Below are 18,803 nucleotides of genomic sequence, written 5' to 3'. Positions count from 1 at the left end.
TGTTTATTATTTTTTCTCTATTAATTTTCCGATATTTTTTGCTCCTTTCATCTCTATTCTATTATATTATTTTCTGTATCTCTCGTATAGAGAGTTATTATGATACAACGAAATATCATTCTTGTCACTGTTCTATAAATTTCTATCTAGAAGAATTAAACTTCTAGAATAGTATATATATATAAGCGTCTCACCCTATATATTTTTTCAAGCCGTCGCGCGTCGACTGGCGCCAACTTAGCGGCGACTGCGCGAACCTCAAACCGGCTTCCCCTACTCCGCCGCGGGAGTGTTGGAGAGAGACGCGTGGAGGTATATCGTATATCGTATGCGTCTCGTGCCCTCAGTCGGCGTTTGGCTACCAGCCCTTTGAACGGGGGATTCGATTTCGCTTCTTTCGCGCTCGCGTACGCACGTAAACAAACAAGAGTTACGCACGACGTATCGATTCACTTACAAGTGTCGCGTCTATTATCGCTCAGTCAGTGTGATCGCGTCGTCGGTCGTCGGATTGCAACGGATGGACATTTCTACGGATATTCAGCGCGTCGCGAAGTTGCAGTGATACTACATCGCGTTTTTCATGGTTCGTGCATCAAGTACCGGTTCGCGGAGCTTGACACGGGACTCAGTCGTGCGTCGAGGATCAACGTCGCTATGGAGCCGCAGGATTGCTAATTGAGCTTTCTCTCTTCGCGAAGCCGGTGAGTAACGAGTAAATGTGTAATGCGTGATCGCGCATCGATCATTAGCGCGGCCATTGTGTACGACGGGATTTATCTCGCCGGTGTCTCTTCTCGGAATTTTCGATCGCGATTGATTAAATACCGGTGCGTATAATTTGGATTCGCGTTTTCCTGAAACTCCGCATATCTACGCGATGCTCGTGATTTGTTGTTTATTTGGGACACAAAAAGCGCGCGAACGACCGCGTGGTAGAGTCTGAAGGTTGCCGCGGCGACTCATCTCATACGTTTAAATTTCAAATATGTGTAAAGTACGCTGCGATAATAATTATTATCGCATTTCGTCGGTGCTTCTTTTCGATTAATACATTACGTTTTACAGCGATCGATAACTCTCGTCGTAAGTGAATTAAATTTATATATCGTAAATCGAGTTTATCATGTCATTGATTTATTCCCAATGGCGATCAAAGATATTTGTTGCTGATTCTTTATTAACGATCGTTAAAATTATTACGCGAATGTGGTCAGTGAATTATTGACATCATTTTGTATTGTTATCATGCCGCATGTTGATACACTTTTTATTGATCAGTGTCAATATTGTTTAATGTTACAGACATATAAATAATATTATTTGATATTATCAATACTTGGCTTTATCGCGTAATAATATTACGAACGTTAATTTAATATCCGCAACACGGGTCTGCGATATTTTCGTACGTACGATTAAATATATCCATACGTCAATACGTGAATGAATAGTACGTCGCAAAAGTAAAAGAAAAGTATCATTCTCGTTTCTCATCGTGGCCAAACACGAGACGTTTGTATTCTTTCGTCAACGTCGCTCTTGGGTAAACATTCGGGATGAAGGGTAGACTGTTTTTACGTACATCGTATCTTTCATTAGCGCTTTTACATCCTTCGACGCGTCGTCGTTCGCGCGCGAGATTCCATCGTATACCGAGTGTCCGATACTTTTCGCTATTCGATATTCGAGCGAAAGAGAGAGAAAAAAGGAGAGCGGCTATGGCATTTAATGATCCAGTTAGTGCGATTCCCTTCGGTCACTTTTTTTATGGCCAATGTATTAGATGCCAGTTCATTCCGCATCTCTCTCTCTCTCTCTCTCTCTCTCGTTCTTTCTCGCTTCAAACGGAGCCGGGCCGCCTTCGGTGCGGTACAAATCACGAATAACGACACAGGTCGTAATCCCGAGAGTTCGCGGATCGGGCAATATGAGAGTGTCGAGGAGCGATATATATTTCCTCCCGAGGCGTGGTGATTAGCGCGATGGTAATAATTTTGACGCATGATTAGGCGTACTTAATGTTGCGATCGCGTATTTATTCGTTTGTGTGCTGTTATATGCTGTTTTTCGAGACACACGGTATACGAGAGAACGTGCTATCCGTCGAGTATCGCGATCGTATTATTCGACGATCGAGAAACTGAATGTGTATAAATGTGTAACGTCATCGTGTTTTTCTTCTTCTTTTTATTTTATTTATTTATTTATTTATTTTTTTAAATAAGGATTCTAACCCGAGAAATTATTTGAGCAATAGAAGATTAACTAAGATTTGACGCGTGGAAATTAACGAGACTTACACACATCTTGGCTATTATTAAATCTTGCCGAATATTTATCGAGACTAGCGTTCGTATTTTCAAAGCAAACTTGATCCGGAGATACTTGACATACATCGATACGTTTTTTTCCGACCTCATCTGTCGTTTAACTCGAAGACTACATCTCTCTTTTTTTTTCTATGTATGACATATGATTATTATTCGACCATTCCATAGATTATAGAGAATATATTCATAATCTTCTTTTACAAGCAGTATATATATACATAGAAAATAATGTATAACATGAAAATCGTCTCCCTGTATATTCAGAAATATTAATAATTAATAATTAATAAATATTAAAGAAGATGATTTTTTTTTTTAAGTATTGCCGGATTTAAATAATATTGTAGCTAAGTATGCTGAGAGTACTCACACTTTGTGTTTTTTAAATAAATTATTAATAGCAGATTAATTACTGATTTAGAAAAATTACACATACACAATGCATCGGTTGATCGATACGAGGAAGTCGTTGTCGAAGATGTAACCCCCTTGCTTTCTGCGCGACCTATAAAAATTTATATAAAAGTCTCGGACGCACAGCGCGACTTGTCGTAAGATCATGAATAATTTATCGGAGCGCGTCCCCATCGTTTCGTGCGAGCAGAAAGGAGAAAGAGAGAAGGAGAAAGACGTCGTGCCGTTTATACGATTCAGAGGTCTGGATTTCTCCGGCCCCCTCCGCGCACGACCCTTTGTCGTTGAATAACAATAACAGACGTGGATTGCGTTTAATTGGTGCCGCAGATTATGGAACGCGCGCCGCGTAAACGTAAGCTTTGGGGTGGTTGTATTTTAGTCGTAAAGTATACTGTAAAGAAATCTTTTACTAAATGTTAAATACGATGATGAGAAACGCGAGTTAGGAATCTTTCACGGCGTAAGAATGTTTAGTGCATTCTGATATTGTATAAAATTATACGTCATGTATATTTTAAACATCCAGTTTGTACAAAAATTTTTATTAGATTTTATCTCATTTCTTACATTTATTATTTATTATTTATTATTACCGTAGCAATTTAGAATCATAACAATTTGAAATAATTAAATTATTCGACATTTAAAAATTGGTTTCTACACACTTGGAAAATTCGGCTTAAATTTAACACAAAATAAATTTTCAAACTTCGTAGTAAGGTGAAATAAATAAATTTTTTGTACAATCAATATATTTTTAATGATAAAATTAAATTTGGAAAAATATTATCGACGGTCTATAGTCACTCTAACTCTTATCATACAGTGAAATCAACATTCTCTTTTTTTTAATTTTAAATTTCAAAATTTTTTTAAAATTTTAATTAACAAATCCCATCGCTATTAATGTAGAAAATACCTATTGTAAATATGAAATTAAAAAATACGTACACATTGTTTTTACACTTTCAATGGTTTTAATAATTTAACATTTGAGTTCAATTAACGCAACAGAGCAATATGTAAAATTAACACATGAATACGTTAAATATCTAAGACAAATTTTAACCGGCATATTTTTTAACAAGATAAATTTTCCAACTGTGCGGAGACTATCTGCGTACGTTTATGCGTTAATCGAGACATTTACGTGTTAATCTTTAAGAGTATCTCGCGAACGCGAACGTCGCGAGCGGAATACATGAGACCAGATACAATGTGATGCGGCCCCAACGTGAAATCTGCGCCGAGATACATGCGCAATTCGCGTGCAGCGTGCTCAAAACACGCTGCACGTCGCGTCGTGTCGCACTCGGTCTGCATGTTGCGCTGCTTTAGCATTAACCCGGCTGTCTAGATGTAATGGCCTGTCGGACTGATGGGTACACGTAACGGCATGGCGGCAGCGCGAGATAAAAAGGCCATAATTTATGCCATTCGCTTTACACATCCGTTTATTAACGCGGGTATTTCTGCTTGCGTTGTATCTGGACATGGGATACCTAATGATTTATACAGTTGAATAGACGAGAATCAGGACACAATGTATGTGTGCACGAAGAGCTTATCCTTCCCGAATATTGTGGTTAATGGAAGGATACGGCAGTTATTTTTTTAGGTACATTGTAAGAGAGGTAGTCGTGAGAGGTTTTTAGATTTAAGATTTTTCATGAAAAAGTGACTTGAAGATCGTTATATCGACGGATGTTGAACCCAAGCAGGTATCCGGAGAAATATCCGGGTCAAGCAGGTAGCCTGAAGACAAAAATTTTGAAACAATGTAGTTTTATATAATGAATGAAAATATATATTTTCTCTTGTAAAATAAGCTTTATATAAATTTTTGTAGAGCATTGAAAAAAAAATTTCAGGATCTCTGAAAAGATGTAAGCTAATGTAAAGCTTATATAATTTAACTGTATATAATTGTATTTTTTAACATTCTTTCCGATGCAATTAATACACATAAAATATTAAATTGAAGCATATGAATCAGACAGATATAAAATTTATATAAATAAATATATCGCTCTTTTTTATTTGTTTCTCATGTGTCCTGAATGAATATTTTATTTTTTAATCTGTCAATGTAATTGTCATTTTATTTTTACATTAGAAACTAACGGAAAAATAAAATAAGAATTACATTGACAGATTGAAAAATAAAATATTCATTCAGGACACGTGAGAAAGAACAAATAAGAAAGCGATATATTTATTTATTATATAAATTTTACTCAGACTTCATAGAGAGAAAAAGAGATAATTTAATACCGATGCGAATAATTTTACGACGGGAGAGATGCGACGTGGATGATAATTTCTCCGTGCAGTATCACGCGTGCATAAATTTCTATCGACGACGAGCGCGCTAATCGGACGGTGCACTTATCGCGGAAAAAGTAACGGGAAGAGAACGACGAGAGGAGAAGAGACGAGGCGTGTCCAAAGTTATCTCGCCATGTCGAGGAAAGACTTTCGCAACATGCCGGTTCTCACGACATGAATTAAAATCCGCCACGAGTCGTTCCTTACCTATCTTACCTTACCTTATTTTACCGCTTCGAGTTTTGTCGTCGCAAACACGTCGAACGGTACACAATCTGGCCGATTCCCTCATGACTCGTGCCGATCCTAATCCCCGGCAGATAGACATTATAGGAGCACTTCGGTATCGTAATAGGATTATACGGGGTATTAAGAATACCGCGAAGAGACAGTGTCTCTTGAGCATTTCCTGCCGTGCCCTTCTAATCTCGGTTAATCCACCGTATGTCTATGCTACGTGTACGCGAACGCGGGAAAAGAGTTTTGTCAAAGTTACGTTGTAAATTCATTTTCATTTTAGATTATTTACCTTACCTTTTTAAAATAATTCGCGCTAATAGCTCTTCAGAGGCAAAGTTTCACTCGTAATTATATAGCCACAGGTATAATTAAAATTTAACGAGGTTAATTCCGTTGCGATTATTGAGTCATTAAAATTGTATTACGTTTTCGCATTTCTCAGTTTCGTAATTACTAAATTTCTGTTATATCCGATTAAAATTTCGCCGTTTTACACACCCCCGCGTTTCATTTATAATCCCGCGCTTAGCTCGGATCCTGGTGATCGTAATTAAAAACCGCCCGGTTTTCTCGAGGCCGAGGAAAATATCTGGTTTCTTCAAATCCCCAGAGCAGAGCTCTCGTCGCGTTCTGTTGCGTGTAAAAAAAAGCTTTATATCTACCCCGCTTAGATTAGGCGTGCGTTCGCGCGCTGACGGTACGACGAATTCGAGACGATCAAAGGGAAGCCGGGTGTGTCGTGACGGGTGATTATATTCCCCGGGACGACGACGAATCTCTCATATTTGCGAGCGCTGGCTCGAATACCGTGGTGTCGCGTAAATTTAAATACGAAGCTCACGCTCTCGCTCGTTTCGACGGTAATTTTCCCGCTGACCGCGGGAACGCCAATGTATTCAACGTTGGAAAAAGACACATTCGTAAAATCGGCGCCTCGTTAAGTTACGCGCGATAATTAAGCGTTACGTCGAATGTTAAACACTTCGCTCTCGATTTTAAGAAGTTGGAAAAATTGACAAATTGCACAACATATTTTTCTTATTCCTTCACGCATATCGACATCTTGGGACAAGAATCGGCAGCGATATTCCATGTGATTAAAAGATACATTTATAAAGGTATCTATGTATACGGTATATCATCATCTAGAGTACGTCTACTGCTATCGAATCATTATATTTATAGATGCTGTAAAGTTTCCTATAAATTTTCATATTGTATACTTTACCGCTCGGTCCATATTTTTTTTTAATTTTAATCTCTATCAGGTACATCATAAAGGGTTCGCGTAAAAATCATCGTAAAAATATATTATTCTATATATTATTCTTCTTCGCGAGACCGAGCCCCGAGCTGTAAACGTTGATCGAAATCGTTTTTCGGACGGGTATCGATATCGATCCGTTCCTACAACGTGATTTAGTGTTCGTGACCCCGGTGTCTACGCCACTGCGGTGTCTCAAGACGATATCCAGGCCTTACCGAAGGGCCGGTTTTTTTTTTTTTTTTTTTTTTTTTTTTTTTATCCCGAACCAAGGCTCGAACGACGCGGGATCCTCGCTGTTCCGGAACCCCCGCGGTCAACCATTGTCGAGGTGGCTGTCTCGGATGCAGATCGAAAATTTAAAAAAGCCGCGCTTAAGCCACCTTCGCCGCGTGGTTCCCGATGAGGGAGAAATCGTAAAGTGCCCTTCGAAAATATTGTGTAGGCTAAACAGGTGCGTCCAATGAGAAACTCGTCAAATGGATAAAAAAAAAGAAAAGAAAAAGAATCTTCGTCTCGTAGCACTCTAGCCAAAAAATAATCCGGTTAATCACTGTAATTTTGTCATCGCTCTCTTCTCTGTGACATTTGTTTTCGTTTTTTTTTTTCGCCGACATATCAAAATCCTAACGATACCCCGCCAATTCTCGTAATACACACGAGTTCTTTCTTTTCCACTTTCCTCGAAGGAACGCGTATAGAATATATTACTCGAGTAAGAAATTTAATTTTTTAAATAAAAGATATATAAATAAATAATATCTTTTTCTTAATTGTATTTAGTGATGCGTCTTATCCACATAAGTTTAGAATGATAAATACAATAAAAGAAAAAGGGAATAAAAAATTACATCTAGGATTCTTTAACGACTTCGACAAAATACATATTAGTCTAAACAAAGCTGTTTTCGAATTTTAATGTTTTCACAGTACACGCGATGTTTAAGAATGTATGTGTTGTACGTTCAGTAAGTAATATCCGAATCGTGAGGATTGAAAAGACGCTAGCGATTTCTCCGAAATTTTACAATAATAGTAAACCGAAAACTATAAATGATTGTCCGCGTAGGTAAAAGGTACGAATCTATTACAGGTAAAAGTTCCCGTTAAGATCCGAAACCGTTGTACTCGGAACCGTTCCCTATTAACGTTTCTCAAAATGAAATGACTCGTCAGGTCAAATTCGGATGTATTCGTGAGACGCTTTATTTATGTCTCGAAGAGAAGCATTTCGCTGCTCGCAGTATATACTATATGTTTTTAACCGGCAGTGATAGATGATTTTCCTTAGGTATCGTTGGCTTCAATTGCAGATCTGGAAATACAATTTTTTTTTTTTCATTCGGCTTTTTCACGGACAGCTGCTCTATCCTTGTCTCGTCTAATAAGCATATCTCCGGAATTTAATTCTGGGATACGCTCGTCACGTGACTAGTGCCGACTAGAAACGATTTTCCATCGGGATTTGTTCGCGCGCGAACGCGTAGCGGAATCTATTATCGGATTTTCGAGCGCGAACGACCGCGACGTATTTACGCGCTGAAATCGTCGTTGTTCGGTCACGCCTTCGTTCGAACGCTCGTAAATCGTTTTCCCCTGGTCACGCGGAACTCGAGACTCTATGCGGAATGTTCGTTTGTCGCGGCTCCGATATAATATAACTCGCATACTGGTTTGAAATTTTTTTAAAGCTCATCTCACATCGAACGTTTAAAATTGTGATGTCTTAAATTTCGTAGGGGCTTAGTGCGGTACGAATATGACTTTCTTGTATACAAGACTCGAGAGATACGCGTGTTAGTGAAACGTGACTTACGGATTGATGGTGTGCAGGTTCCACAAATCATACCACTTTAAATTTCGTACGTCTAACGCGGGATATATTTAAGGCCCGTGTAATATTTCATTTAAGAAAATGAAAAGAAACATATTTTTCTCTAAGTTAAATTTACTTTAATTTCCGTGGTAAAAACAAAAAAACATGTAATTTATCTAAACTATAATCGTAAGAGCTATATTTAGATACGGTATAGTAAATAGGTAGATAAGGGAGTGGTTTGGTTTGTCGAACGTTGAGATAATTATCTCGCAGGGATTTCTTTTTAAAAATATCTTTCGCAGAATCTTATCTTATTGAGAAACTTCGTCGTTATCAATCACTGAAGACAGAACATTCGTAATGACGTCTCGATTCTAGCCCGTCTCTTTCGATTCGCGCGGAGCGTTTGGAGAAGGGCCAGAAAAACCAGTTTTCGAATTCACCCACACTCCCAAGCAAGCCCATTGCCTCGTGTGCATTCGTGTGCGGGCATATATACACGCGCGCGAGGGAGGCCGTGATTTAAATTTTCGAAGGTCGAACGAGCGAACTACGAGACTCGGAAGAAGAAGAAAAGGAAGAGCATGTGGGGAAGGGATGGGGAAATCGTGCACGTGGTTCACATCTGGCCGAGAGTTTTACATACGCACGCGCTGGCAACAAGGAGCGAAATAAGAAATATTTTTTCTTATATATATATATCTAGACGTCAAAGCATTTCCTCTGTGTTTTCCCTACATCCCCCCTTCCCCCGATATGGTCTTTGACCTCGCCTCTTCCTTGTTTAGGATTATTTGTCGTATCTCTCGTCGGATAATCTTCGTATTACGTCTGTGATTGTTTCGATTAGTAGAGTGTGTAACGTGGAGTAACGATTTCCTAATTCAATTGTAGACGCGATATGAAATCGATAACGTTAATCTTCCGTCATTATTTTTTTTATCGGCGAGAAAATTGACGATACTTCGTATGCCCCTTGATGAATTGCTTCTGTCAATCATTATTATATCTGGAATATTATATTTTCTCGCTCTTATATTCTTTTTCTTATATAACACTTTTAAATTATTAATACGGATTATACACTCGATATTAATATACCGAGAATTTTGATACGCTATTAATTTGGGGAATAAAAAAATTGTAAGTCTCGTAGATCGATTCCCAAGGAAGGTTGTCCTTTGCAAAACTAACCGTTGCTCGCATATGGGACATCACGACCCGTACCGGTCCTCGCGTTTCTCTCTTTTTGGCCCGAGCAATGGTCAGAGCAACCTCTCCTCATCACGGACCGAACGAAGGATCCGTATATGGTGCTGGCCTACTACCTCCTCGGCACGCATACTAACGCACTTGCGTACGTGTGCGTCGACTATATGGGAATAATCCCGCAGAATTATCGGCAACAGAAGTTTCTTTCGGAGATTATTATTGAGTGAAACAGTTTATCGTGCGAAATAAATTAGAAGGCATTTATTTGAAATTAATAAAAATATAGGCTCATTTTCTCTCTGAAATATATAATTATTTCCTGCAAGTAATTACGTAGCGTAATTTACAATTTAAAATAATTGTTTACAAAAAGAAATTTATATAAATTTACATAATAATATACGAGAAATAAATTTATAAATAATGCCTAAAATAATATGCGAACGATGTCACACAAGCAAATTGCACATGCGATAATTGCAGCATTAAAATTAATTGAGTTGTGAAGGAAAATTTTTTTTTTATTCACATAAATAATAATGGAATATCGTACGATATCTTTTAATAGGATCTCCATTTATTTAGATTTTTACTCGCGTATGTGAAAAACGTGCATAACGGAGAGAAAATTTTCTAGGGGAAAATCAAGAGGTACATATGTATACTCGGATTCATCCTAGGCCTCTTTATTATTTAGTTGATAAATTAGAAGGTTTAAGTTCGCGTTCGCACGACAAAACTTTTGCTCATTGGCTACATCGACTTCTCCGTCCGATTCGCGCGAAGATATATTGCTCATTGTATGTGACATTAGGTGTTTATGCATGACACGAAACGGTGCGAAAGTCCACGAGACACGTTCACATTACGGATTATCATATTCGCCATTTGCTTTATCGTTAAAGTATCGGGGAGTGCGAGGATGCTAAGACGCGAATATGTGAAATTTTGTACGCGAACATTTATTAGATATTATCAGCGCGCGTAAAATTCTAAATGCGGGATGCCATTACATACGTCACGCATAACATTATATTATTTTATCTTCATCGCGTTTAAATGGCGATGAAATTTTTATTTCTTTCTTAACTCTTTATCAGAGCTATCAATTTTCAATACCGTAAAGTCGAAACAGAGCCAACGTATCTCAAGTCGGTTAAAAGCATATTTTATTTTTCGCGAAGAAATAAAGGACGAATCGAGCGAAGACATTTAATGGCTTTGTAACTAAGGGGTTAAAGGGGCGAGGATTAAAATAAACGGTTCGTGTATCCATGTATATGTAACGCTCTCACATATCCTATATCCTTGTAACGTGTATGTATGTATGTGTGTGTTTGTGTGTGTGTGTGTGCATGGCACTGCATATAGCTTCGACGTACGCATACTATATATGCACCGTGATACTTTCTCGCCCGCGGCAAGGCAGCTACCTTGGCGTAGCTGAGCTTATTGCGATCTCGGCGATCTTTTCTCGGACGCGACAAAATCGTTAGTATAGTCTTAACGATAATTCTCGTGGTATCGACTTCGCGCTTCTTAATCGCCGCTCTTCGCGCTCGCGCGTGATTTCGCAACGATATTAAATGTGGCTCGCGTTGAAAAAATACCATATCTTGTGTGCTCTTTTAATGCAACTACAATATCTATGTACGTAAACAGGAAAGGAGGGGATACATATTTTTTACAAATATTCTTTCGGTTACTTAAGATAACGCTGCGTGATAAGGACGTCTCCTGATAATAACCTATCGATGTTGAAGCGAGCGATCAATTTATGTCGTTTTGATTTATCGACGCGTTTACAACACGTTTCAAAATGAATATTTGAATCAAGAATTTGTTCTCTCGCGAAGCGCAATCCGTTGAATATTTTATTATACGTTACATCGCGCAATGAGAATTTATTCTTATTCTCGGCCTTTCATCCCGGAGCTTACATTACGCGTTACATAGCCGCGCAATTATCTCATTAGCTCGTTAACCCGACCAGGTTCCGGTCTGATCTCGCCAGTCAAGCCTCTTCAATGTTACATACAATGTTGGCTAATCTCTAGGAATGTTTTTCAGCGGACGTCTAACACGAGCTCGCTGACAGGAAACGCATGCGAGATCCTAATTTGTTGGCACATTCGGTTTTTTTTTCTTTCTCTCTCTCTCGGCTACGTCATCCGCGGTCTCAGCACGGGAAACAGTGGTTAGCTTATTACGCTTTACGGGGAGAACGGTCCCATGAATATACCCTTTATACTATCGTATATAAACCGTCATAGAAACGTGTACATTTTGCCACGCGTTCCTTTTCCTTCCTATACGTTGGACAAACGAAATGTTTAACGCCTCTTGCTGAAACCATGCGTCAGCTTGAGCGATTAGGTAACGACTCTTGTAAAATTATGCACGGAGTTTGCATGTCATAGAGAGGAAATTGACAAGTTTTTATGCGTATTTTGTTAAAGTCTATCTTTGATTCTTTAACCGGAAAATTATTCATTTGATACGTAACGAGGAAAAAAAGCTATTTTAATCAGCAATTTTATTGTAGATTTTATTAAGGAATTTAATAGATTTTTCATATAGCCTGAATAAAAGCTATTTTTAAAATCACTACATGTATATATCTTACACACAAGCTAGAGAGCAAACAATTGACCTTGGAAAAAATTTAGTAATCTTATCAATTTGTCTACGTTGTAGAATCTGCGATAATCTGATTATTAGAGAGTGTTAGGGATTGTATAAAAAATTTTGATACGAAAAAAAAAAAAAATTTTTTTTTTTTTTTTTCGATAAGTGAAAAGTGGTCATCGCGATCAACGCGATAATGACGATGCATTCAAGCGCGACAAGTAGAAATGCGAATGGCGATTGTCTTACGCTGTAATTGCACTGTATCGCATCATTTTGTTCCCGCTGAAATTACATATCGCCTGACCTCCCGTCACTGATCCATCGATCATTTTCAGCCGACTCACGCGGATCACGTAACACGATTATTTTGCCATTTTGCGACGTATCGAATAACGGAAGATACATTTGTTTGCGACGTGTCTTGTTTTTCTCTTCGCGAAGAGAAAGGCCATTATTCGTTTTAACTCACTAAAAGTATGACACATGTCATCATCAATCGTGTAATCTTTTTTTCTCTTCGCCTCTACTTGCTGTTATTACTACATTATTAATTCAAAGCATAATTAGATCTTGCATCGTATCGAATTAAAAGTATGCGCGCAGAGGAACAGGAGGAAGGGGGCAGAGAGAAAAGATTGTATTTTTATAAGTTCATTTTAATAATATATATTATATTTTTAATTTTTCATTGCGTTTTATTATCTCTACTTTTTCAAATGATCGATTTGCAGGAAATCTCATCGTTTTTAACATCGCAATTTGTTATGTTTGTAAAATTTAATTAGCAAATAATATGAGTACGAAAATCGTTATTTGTAATGAAAGTAAGCAAGGATACCTTAACACGTATTAATGTATATTAATTAAGTCGTGCAGGGATATTGATCAATGATCAATAGTCGTTTTATTCTCGTATGATAAAAAGATCTTGGAAGCTTGGGAGATTCCGAAAATCGACTCTTGAAACTCGTCGTGGACTCGCGAAGGATGATCTCGCGTCTTGGTCCCGGACTTTCTGAGAACTCGTAATCCTCGCGTAGTCTCCGATTCCTGGAAAGGTACCCTCGAACTAGCATCCTCGGTTTCCGCGAACTCGATACGCCGATACGCGGATAAAAACTAAAACAAAATACTTTTGACAATTTTCAGTTATTCAAGTGTCGCACATGATGACCGATTAAGACGAGAGAGATAATCGATTAAAGTGTAAGATAATCGTTGATTTACATGTCCAAATTATACCATCGAATTTCTTATCGCGCGCACGTGTCTTATATCTCGATCGCTTACACAAATTTATTTCATACTTTTAGTTATTCGTATCGACGATTATAATTTTTTTTTTTTTTTTTTTTTTTTTTTTTAAATCAGTATCAGCGTCTGATCTTTGGCAAATATATTATACATGGATTCGGTGTTTTGCGCATCGATCGATTCGTTATACTGTTAGAAATATGCGTTCACAATTTTCCACGCCATTATGATTTGTATCTCGCGTCGTGAAATATCATCGTGATTCATCGTAAAGTTTCCCATCCGTTGGCCGCGATGTGTTTCACACGCGAGAACGCATCATTTCATCGTCGATTGTACTCCGTACAATCTAGAGAAAGAGGAGGGCTGGTATATCGTTCGTATATCGTCGAAAGAGAGGAATTCGCGGTGATCCGCGCCGATGCGTGACGTAGGCGCGTGACGAGACCGCTTGACGCCGCTTTTGTTATCTGGATTTTGCACTCCTTCGGTCAAGTCGACCTTGCGCAATATGCTGTACATATGTTCGACGAGCGGTACATATGTCGCGCCTGTACACGACGGAAGTATTTGCACGCGTGCGTAGCAGCGTGGTATCGCAGAGGTGTGCGATGTATGTATCTCCGTGTAAACTCCCATCCCTCGTATAAAAATATAAACGAGATTAACGTTATCGATATCGTATGATTGCCACCGTGCTTTTCCTTTTTCTCTTGAGTACGTCGAGTGCTGATATCGATAGTATATTGGTAATGTGTTCGCCATGAACGCGATAGTTATTCGAGAGACATTCGGTCTGGAGAAGAGAGAGAGAGAGAGAGAGAGAGAGAGAGAGAGAGAGAGAGAGAGAGAGAGAGAGAGAGAGAGAAAGCTATGTGAGTTATTTGAGAAATCCGATTGGAATTGAACCCAGCGGAAATAACTTTGCAGCGAATAAAGTATCGTGTTTAACTGGAGAAATAATATGTGATATAATCCATTCGAGTAATAAATCAATTATTAAATTTACATCCAAAATATAATAGATTATTTTGAAATTTAAGCAATTTTTGTAATCGCACTAAACATTTTTTATTATGATGCAAAGTTGTATTTTGCGAGATCTGTAACTCGTCTCATTATATTTATTTATCAATTGTTGCGTTGAATAGCATTCATTAACAGCGTTATCTTTCGAGGATTAATTTTCTATCTAAACTGTTTGACATTTGCTGTCAGAAAGCTCGTCATCATTATTGTCTGTTTCGCTATTTTTGGTACACTCGGGAAATCGTGTATTGTGTTTAAATCTATCAACACTCGTGTGAGTTTTCAACACTAAAACGTTTCCTCCTATACCATTATAGCGTTTGCGTAAGTAAAGCTTAGCTGTTAAGTGCCCGTTTCGTGTTTATCGTAAAGCACTCTGTATGCACTTCGCGCAATAAACGATGGTAAAATAAGCTGTGTTTGGATGATGCGGCATATCCGGTGTTTGGATAATCCGATTCCATCTCAAACAAGCATATCATTACGCACCTAGTGCTAATTGATTGCACGTTGGACATTCGTTGATTATTTCGTGGAACAGAACTTGATCTTCAAGCATCGCGAAGTAAGTCTTAATAATCGGTGATAAATAATAGTTTTGTTTTCATCATCATGTTGTTCTCGTGTAGTAGCTTGGAATAATATATATTTTTTTTAAATATTAAATTGAGGTGCGTGTGCGCGTTATACAGGACGTCCCCAATTTAAATAGCAAAACTTCAAGAGCGTGCAGGGGACCAAAAGCCTAAGACGAGAAGTCCTTTAGAGGTTTGCTCGTTTTTGCTCCATTTTAGAGAAAATCGCAAAAATTCAATCTCTCCTTGTCAATCGCTCTCTTGAGTCGATTGGCACCGAATAAATTTTCTGCTTCAAGGTTCCTTACATATGTAAACACTTGATGTTATCCTTTACGATGCCAATCAATTCAAGAGAGCAATTAAAAGACCGAATCATAGATGCAGTGCACCAAATATCACTAGAACAATATCTAGCTGCGATTAATGAGATCTAGTGCTAGATGTAATGCTTGCATTGCTGCAAGAGGGCAACATTTTGAACAATATCTGCATTAAATAGATGATAACATAAATAAAATGTGTAAATAAATAAGTAAAAAAAGAAAAAAGAAAAAACGAAAACTTGTTTTATTTCTTTTTTGGTGATTTTCTCCAAAATGGAGCAAAAAGGAGCAAAGCTTTAAAGGACTTTCTGTCTTAGCTTTTCGCTCCTCAAGTTTTGCCATTTAAATTGGGAACAGTATATAATTTGACGGGAATGGAAAAAGTAGTCACACACAAATACGAAAAGGATTTATATGCAATTTTGCGATATTCCGGCGAAAGTAATCGCTTTTTCATGCAAGTCGAACAAATCGAGTTTCATCAGCGATAGCAGATCGATCGGGAAAAAATGACGAGGCGAGAGAGCGTGTGCCATTTCGCGGACATACGCAACGCACGATGTTATTAATTAACGCAAACAATCTCGGCCGTATGTCGAGATCCGTGACGTTAACGGAGAGATGGTGATTTATTTACGACGTAGCGGCGGCAGACGTACACCGCTCATCTATGATCCCCCTCCATGATTGCTTGCATGAGAATGAATCACCGCGCCTCGCCGACGCGAGGACTGCGATAGATTAAGCGGTTGAGAAAATCAGAAAGAGAGTGGGATGCATCTCTCGTAAATTTTTTTTTTTTTTTTTTTTATTAAATATTCAAAAAAAGATCAAGCCTATGATTAAATTTTTATCGAAATAAAATTTATTTAGAGATGGAATCATGTTTCACATCGTGTAAAGATATCAATTTTTAATTGTTTCTAATTTAAAGGAAATTCTTTTTTTTTTTTTTATTAATGTATAAATTCAATTCTATTCATTTATCGTTTCTGAGACAGCGAAAATATAATATTTGCTCGCGAAATTTTCTCGATCCATTTTATCTGCGTGTATAACACTCGCGTGCTCGTTACCGCAGCAGCCACCGAGATCGGAAACTTAGAGATAGGATCCGAACAGATGTCTATATTACACTCGTGATTCGCACCAGTTATTATCACTATAAATCAGGAATCTGATTCTCCTTTTTTTTTCCCTTCTCCTCGCGTTCTTGTAGAAGAGTTCGTTCGCTGTTATTCGATATCGAAACGGGATGTTTATACGCAAGGGAGAGTTACATCAGATCGGGTATGGGTGATGGGCAAAAAAATTTGCGTGGGCGAAATGTATGTTAAATTTGCGTGATCTGTGACAGGAAAGAAATCTCGAATGTCTTATCTCATCTTTTCTTTTTCAGTTAACGAAACTCCATTGTATTAATAAATATAGCTTTAAATTCGATTCTCTTTCATTTTAATAAATATTTTTGAATTTACGAAGAGTACTTTACCGGATTGTAGTCAGAAATTACTTTGCGCCATGAGGAATAAAGATAATTGTACTTATAGTAATGTATACATAAAGTTAAATAGAGATATTTAAGTTCCAGCGTAATGTAACTCTGTACTTTACGGGATCGCGCAAATATTTCAAAAGACTTTACAACTTCCACCGGTATACAACATCGACAGGAAGAAACTTAGCTCGTGTAAATTAAGAGAAGCAACGTGTGTATTCTCATTTCTCGTAACGTATTGTAAGTTGAAAGAAACTTAAACTAGAAATCGCGTCGAGCTTTCCATACGAATACCGATCGTTGTGTATAAGGTAACTCGCTAGACATATTGGACCGACATCATCTTGCATCAAAGTTCCAAGTACGTGCGAATCCCGTTCGTCGGATCCATCTCGATCCTTCTCGATCCTTCCTTCTTCGCGCGATTTTATTCGCGCTCGAAACTTCGACCCCGCGGTGCGTAATCGTCGTCGCGAGATTCCGAGGCGGAGGTCAAGCCGGGAGATAGCCCTTATTATCAACGACGGTAAGGGGGAACGGAGAGAAGAAACGAGCGAACTCCGAACCACCTGTTTTCTCGATCTGTCAAATGCTCGAGCGCGCTTCTTTTTCACCGCATTCCGTCACTTGTACCGGACATTCGCGCGTCTTTCAACGGTCCGTGATCTTAGGTCTACGATTCCTCCTGCAAAACCACCGGCAGGAGTTATTTTAATATCCGCGATGTGTGTGTGTGTGTGTGTCTGTGGTCGCAGGTGCGCCGCGCGGCGGTAAATTGCGAGCCCGTCGCTAGACATCCGCGATTACACGCGCTTTATTCCTAAGCCGCACGCAAATTAATAATAGTAATTAAACGCGCGAGATGCGTGGCGTGAACACGTTTAGCTTCCTATTGCTCCCCTCGTTCCCCCTCGTCCGTTCCCTATCGATTCGTTTTCATCGGAAGCGAATTTCTCATTCTATTCTCTCCTAACTCTCATCTTCATTCCGCGAAGGATCATCCGTAAGTCGCTACTATATATCATCATTCTCTCGCCATTTTCTCTCGAAGAAAGTTTTTCCACGCCAATGTAAAGACGGAAGTTTGGAGATGAGCCTTCTTCGGTTGCTTACTTGGGACAAATTACAAATATTCTCTCTGCATTTTCTCTCCGCTACCTGAGACTTTTGCGCGAAACTTTTCTCACATATTTTGCGAAGAGTTTAAAAACTTATCTAACTTTAATATCACATCCCCGAATAAATAGAAATATTTCTTATATTCGCATGAATTAGAAAATGCGAATACATATAATGTATTTAGAAAATTGACGTTGATAATTTTTTAATAGTCAGATATTAAATGCATCTTTTCCAATATATAATAATACAGTATATAAATGATCCGTGAACTCTTATTACTTAATAAGGAATTTGTATTGTCGAGGAGAAGGGATTGGCAAACTATATCGGTGATTATCGTGTAAATAGGAAGCATTTTTGCAACCGCGGAAACTTTACAATCGTCCGCTGATTCGCGGCCACAGATAGACACACGCGCGCGTTTCTCTCAGATACGAAGGGAGGCCTCTGAGAGGTGAGTCGCGGGCATGTTACCATGTTTGGCGACCCGCTCCCATAAAACTTGCCGCGCACACGCTCTAACGCGTGCACGTGCACGCCGGCCACGATACACGCACACCGGCGAGATGTGCCGCGCCGGCTCTCGCCGTGTATTTCCAGCCTACTCTCTCGCCGTGTGGCTAAGATAAATCGCATCGTCCAAGTTAACGCGAATGCCACACCCCGCGAAGGGGAGGGGGAGCGGTGGAAAGGGTGCATTTATTCGGAATAAAAGGGGAAAAAAAGTTACGGAATAAACATAAACGCCCTATCGT

General features: G+C 38.7%; 1 protein-coding gene across 1 annotated transcript in view; it reads left to right on the top strand.

The window, feature by feature from the left end:
* The first annotated feature begins 361 nt into the window (after positions 1-361).
* The window catches only part of Sema5c (Semaphorin 5c), an 84,990-nt gene continuing 66,548 nt past the window's right edge, over positions 362-18,803 (top strand). The window contains exon 1 of the mRNA XM_070298392.1: positions 362-704. The gene's annotated coding sequence lies outside the window, so the exon portion shown is untranslated. The remainder of the gene's footprint in view (positions 705-18,803) is intronic.

This window comes from Polyergus mexicanus, unplaced genomic scaffold, assembly GCF_030449975.1.
Source record: "Polyergus mexicanus isolate NDT 795.1 unplaced genomic scaffold, iyPolMexi1.0 SCAF_7, whole genome shotgun sequence".
Taxonomy (NCBI): Eukaryota; Metazoa; Arthropoda; class Insecta; order Hymenoptera; family Formicidae; genus Polyergus; species Polyergus mexicanus.
Note: the sequence above shows the minus strand (reverse complement) of the source record. Positions and strands in the feature narration are given on the sequence as shown.